Raw genomic sequence first — 6,000 nt, 5'->3', positions numbered from 1 at the left:
GTTCTTATGTACATCCAAACTATAGGACTCGTGTACTAAGAACCAATTACCGTCTTTGGCAAGACACCCCACATTTCAGGTGTTAGTAGGAAAGCTCCTACGTATCCATAACCCATAACAAGCCTTATTGAGTTTCATGCGGGTAACCTTATTTAAAAGATACTTACTTCTCCAAAGTATTGTCTCACCCCATACTTTGAGGTAGACCGAACTTATCAATGTATTGATATTTATGTTCAGCAATAACATTCGATTGAGGTAAATACCGTGCCGTATGCTCGAGTACGATACCAATGCTTGCACAAAAATCACCAATAGGTGTTAAATGTTCACCACATCGATCGTTCGTAACCGCATTAATTCACGATTAATTGGGTTTTCTCTTTTATTCTTACAAAGAATAAACATGTGCTACATGTTAGCACATCTCGTAGGTGAGAACAAATTAGCACTTACAAATCCATTCGGAATTGACTGAAAGGTCAAAACAACGAATCAGTGCTTCCGACATTGAAGCATTATTCGGTGCTTAGCAATGCACACTCAGTTGCTATCGACATTTATCACCGTTTGGTTACCAAGGCACCAAACCGGTTCTGTGAATTTTAAAGAACCAATCGGTTGCTTTAATTCAACAACACAAAGAGTTGCTAATTATCTTAAGCACACTCCAGTATTATTCAACTTCATGATTAATCAAAACTTAATCACAAATGTGATTAGGTATTGCCACGTACCATTCATCCATTAGCAAACTCCTTAATTGCTAATCACATAACACTTTACAATTTAATTATTAGCCCTTCGCAGAGTGCTAATACACATATTTGGACGTCCAATGCTATTAAGCACTACAATTAGCACTTCAACAATGCTAAATTCAATTAGCATTTTTCATTAAGATCAAGCTTAATTTTGACGTCCCAACAATTTGTCTCAAGTTACATCTCATACTAGAATAATTTGGAATTTTTGATCAAGTTAATTCTAACACAATTAACAATATCAAATCAACCAAATTTTCGGACTAGTTGAATCAAGCTTATATAATTGTACTAAGAATATTATTTAAAATATTCAACACTTGAGCTGTAACGCTCATGATTATATAGTTATCCCAATTTTTGACAAATTGATTCTCCTTGAAATCTATATCGTTCAACATGAACTAGAACCGAAGTCCTTACAAGATTTCAAACATGTAACGCGTTTGTTACATTTCGTTCGTCCGTTAAGCGCTTTTAGCATTTTTTTTTCCAAATAATGCTACTTGATGCACTATGCATCCATATTGAATCATTTCATAATTTAACATTATTTCATCAAATAATTCGTATGTACTATGATTCAATAACTCAATGGAACAATTCATTTTTATTCAACAATAAAAATGTATCACAAGGACACTACAGCATTTATTTAATAAATAAATAGGAAAATTCATTGGAAACAAATTTCCTTATTCCTATCTCGTAGCAGTTCTTCAAACCCGTGTGCCTAGTTCCATTTTCCAACATGTCCACTCCACGAAGGGTGGTCCCTTCACGCACATCGGGGGTATGTACCTGTTAAAGAAACCTCCGTTGTGACCTCACTCGTCCAACCATCCACATTCTTTAACACTAGCGAAATTGTCCACAACCTTTTCACCAGGATGACGGGTCGCTTCGTAGTGGCTGTTCATCTCCTCCTCATAATCATCTTCAGGACTAAACTTCCGTTGGCCTTTTCTTTGATTATGGTTGAGGTCGTTGTTCACACTACAATAATCCTCAGACCATGTAGTGATCACACCATCATTGGATCCTTCGTGGATTTTAGCCAATCCACTAGGCATCACAATAGGTACCAAATGTGTGGCATTAGCCACTAGTCTACCGGTTCATGAACCAAAGTTCTCCGGAGCACTATCGTGTGATTTTGCAACTCCCATGGAAATATCATTTCCAACGTTGCTGCCATCACCCGGCATCACGGAATGTGCAACATCGTTGCCATTCCGATCATTTGAATGTGCACCACAAGCAACATTCACTGATCCAACACTTTTGGAATCTGTCGACTTGTTCATTATCAAAAGACAATAAGGTTTTAAGATTGTTGGATACCTGTTGGTAAAACCCCGAATAATAATCCTACGAAAAGATTATTATTTTATGGAAGAAAATGGGAAGGAAAGGGTGAAGAAATATGGCTCGTGTTTGGTGTTAGGTTTTTAGCACGAGTCGAGCGACCACCCTTTCCTTAAAACCTTATTTGCTACTCCCACAAGTGCTAGGAGCGTTGTAGCCTAGGTTTTCAAGGATAAAACGTGCTACGATTCAGTGTTTGAGCCACCCAAACAAAAAAAACCCAGCGAACTAGAGCAAAGCTTTAGAACACAGTAGGCTTAAGAAATGAGTAGAAGCATAGATTTTGAAGCTGAAAATATTATTTCGTTGTGTGTTTTTCTACTCTTTCTTGTAAATTCTGCTGCTACTACTACTTCTTATATAGGAGAAGGTGGTGTAAATAGCATTCATTTTTGGCATTTAAATTTTGTTTGTAACCTTCAAAACTGGGCTATTAAACATGAGGATTAATTCTAGAATTCAAAATTGGAATTAATCTGAAATTAATTCCATAACAGCTGAACTAATCCTCCCAACAGCCATTTGAACTAATCTGAAATTAATTCCGTAACAGCTGAATTAATCCTCCCAACAGTCATTTGAACTGTACAGATATGAACCGTTCCGGAAAAACAGTAAACGTGTATCGCAGCGGAACGTACCGGGACCGCGTACTGCTGTACACTGGCATACAGCAGCGGCACACTAGTAGCTCGTTGGAAAAATTGTTCGAAAAGGCCTGCCAATCTCCGGACGCCACTCGTGCTCGCAGGTGCCGATGTACACGAGTTTAAGCCTAAGTCAAGCTTTTTCAGGCTCACTTTGCGATTTGATTTGTGTTAGCAATATTATTATCCTTTTGGAATTCAATTATCAAACAATTATCTCATCATTTGCCACGCCAATTTTATGCAATTTTTTCCAACACAAGTGTCATTTTGTAAGAATATGTTTTTGAAATGCCAAAATTTCCTTTTTACATGCCACCTGTAACACATTTTTGTGCTTGATATTGTTGAAAAACTGATTGGCAATTGACCTGGGTTCTGATTGAAGCCAATGTTATACAATCGTGATTAATTTTTTTAAATAATATTAGTCTTGTTTTCATTGACATAATTCAAAAACGGGGCGGGGATTCCCCGTCCTCGAAAAATCCCCACGGAGACGTGGATGGCTAATAATTTCTCATCCCCGCCAGAAAACGAGGCGGAGTCAGGGAATGGGAAGCTATTTAAAGGATGGGAATGGGGACCCCATTCCCCGCCCCACCCCACCCCGTTGCCATCCTTATTCAAAACTACTCACTTCTCATTGAGTTCAAGATATAATTCACTCTTGAGAAGAAAGTTATTCAAATCACTACGTGTCAGTTCAAGTTTAACACCGGCATTAAGGTTAGCTTTTGTGTTTTGCTCATACATCGTTCGTTCCTGCATCTTATTTGAATGTGGGGGAAATTGTTGGATAAAACATTCAAAATGGTGTAGCTTTTTAATAACTCTTATCCCAAATTGCTTTTTAAGGAGAACGTTTCCCTCTTTTTAAATACCAATGCAACCTTTTTAGAGACTTTTTATTATTATGGAAGGATAGAACGGGGAATCTCATGCGCGCGCCGCCACCGCTTGGTTCGGTTAGTACGTGCGGGCATCACCTGAATATATGATCAACAGACTCCACCTCGTCACGGAAATACAACGATCATGTTGGATAAATTTTATTTGGAAACTTTAATCTTCTAAATTAAAATTCTCTCCCAATAATCACTTCTTTCACAACCTGCAAAATTCTGATTAATATTATAAGCAAAGGCCAGGTATGGTAATTGTAAACTTACCGTCCTGAGAGTGGCTCCATGTCAGCCCATCATCTACAAGAGCAAGCCATATAATTCTAGAGTCCTCACAAGCTAAGCTTTCGTGCCCTTTCTTTGTGAACTCCGATCCCTTGGCTTTGACAATCCCTTATATATTTCAATTCATTTTTATGAATGGAAGGATCATTATATTGTTGTTATCTTTATCTCCTAAATAATTAACAATATCAAATCAACCAAATTTTTGGACTAGTTGAATAAAGCTTATATAATTGTACTAAGAATATTATTTAAAATATTCAACACTTGAGCTGTAACGCTCACGATTATATAGTTATCCCAATTTTTGACAAATTGATTCTCCTTGAAATCTATATCGTTCAACATGAACTATAACCGAAGTCCTTACAAGATTTCAAACATGTAACGCGTTTGTTACATTTCGTTTCGTCCGTTAAGCCCTTTTAGCATTTTTTTTTTCCAAATAATGCTACTTGATGCACTATGCATCCATATTGAATCATTTCATAATTTAACATTATTTCATCAAATAATTTGTATGTACCATGATTCAATAACTCAATGGAACAATTCATTTTTATTCAACAATAAAAATGTATCACAAGGATACTATAGCATTTATTTAATAAATAAATAGGAAAATTCATTGAAAACAAATTTCCTTATTCCTATCTCGTAGTAGTTCTTCAAACCAGTGTGCCTAGTTCCATTTTCCAACATGTCCACTCCACGAAGGGTGGTCCCTTCACGCACATCGAGGGTATGTACCTGTTAAAGAAACCTCTGTTGTGACCTCACTCGTCCAACCATCCGCATTCTTTAACACTGGCGAAATTGTCCGCAACCTTTTCACCAGGATGACGGGTCGCATCGTAGTGGCTGCTCATCTTCTCCTCATAATCATCTTCAGGACTAAACTTCCGTTTGCCTTTTCTTTGATTATGGTTGTGATCGTTGTTCACACTACAATAATCCTCAGACCTGTAGTGATCACACCATCATTGGATCCTTCTTAGCTTTTAGCCAATCCATTAGGCATCACAATAGGTACCAAATGTGTGGCGTTAGCCACTAGTCTACCAGTTCGTGAACCAAAGTTCTCCGGAGCACTGTCGTGTGATTTTGCAACTCCCATGGAAATATCATTTCCAACGTTGCTGTCATCACCCGGCATCACGGAATGTGCAATATCGTTGCCGTTCCGATCATTTGAATGTGCACCACAAGCAACATTCACGGATCCAACACTTTTGGAATCCGTCGACTTGTTCATTATCAAAAGACAATAAGGTTTTAAGATTGTTGGATACCTGTTGGTAAAACCCGAATAATAATCCTACGAAAATGTTATTATTTTATGGAAGAAAAGGGAAGCAAAGGGTGAAGAAATATGGCTCGTGTTTGGTGTTAGGTTTTTAGCACGAGTCGAGCGACCACCCTTTCCTTAAAACCTTATTTACTACCTCCCACAAGTGTTAGGAGCGTTTTAACCTAGGTTTTCCAAGATAAAACGTGCTACGATTCAGTGTTTGAGCACCCAAACAAAAACCTAGCGAACTAGAGCAAAGCTTAGAACACAGTAGGCTAAGAAATGAGTAGATGCATAGATTTTGAAGCTGAAAATATTTTTTCGTTGTGTGTTTTTCTACTCTTTCTTGTAAATTCTGCTACTACTACTACTTCTTATATAGGAGAAGGTGGTGTAAATAGCATTCATTTTTTGCATTTAAATTTTGTTTGTAACCTTCAAAACTGGCTATTAAACATGAGGATTAATTCTAGAATTCAAAATTGGAATTAATATGAAATTAATTCCGTAACAGCTGAATTAATCCTCCCAACAGTCATTTGAACTGTACAGATATGAACCGTTCCGGAAAAACAGTAAACGTGTACCGCAGCGGAACGTACCGGACCGCGTACTGCTGTACACTGGCATACAGCAGCGGTACACTAGTAGCTCGTTGGAAAAATTGTTCGAAAAGGCCTGCCAATCTCCTGACACCACTCGTGCCCGCAGGTGCCAATGTACACGAGTTTAAGCCTAAG

This window comes from Ipomoea nil, unplaced genomic scaffold (assembly GCF_001879475.1).
Source record: "Ipomoea nil cultivar Tokyo-kokei standard unplaced genomic scaffold, Asagao_1.1 scaffold1590, whole genome shotgun sequence".
NCBI classification, from domain to species: domain Eukaryota; kingdom Viridiplantae; phylum Streptophyta; class Magnoliopsida; order Solanales; family Convolvulaceae; genus Ipomoea; species Ipomoea nil.
Note: the sequence above shows the minus strand (reverse complement) of the source record.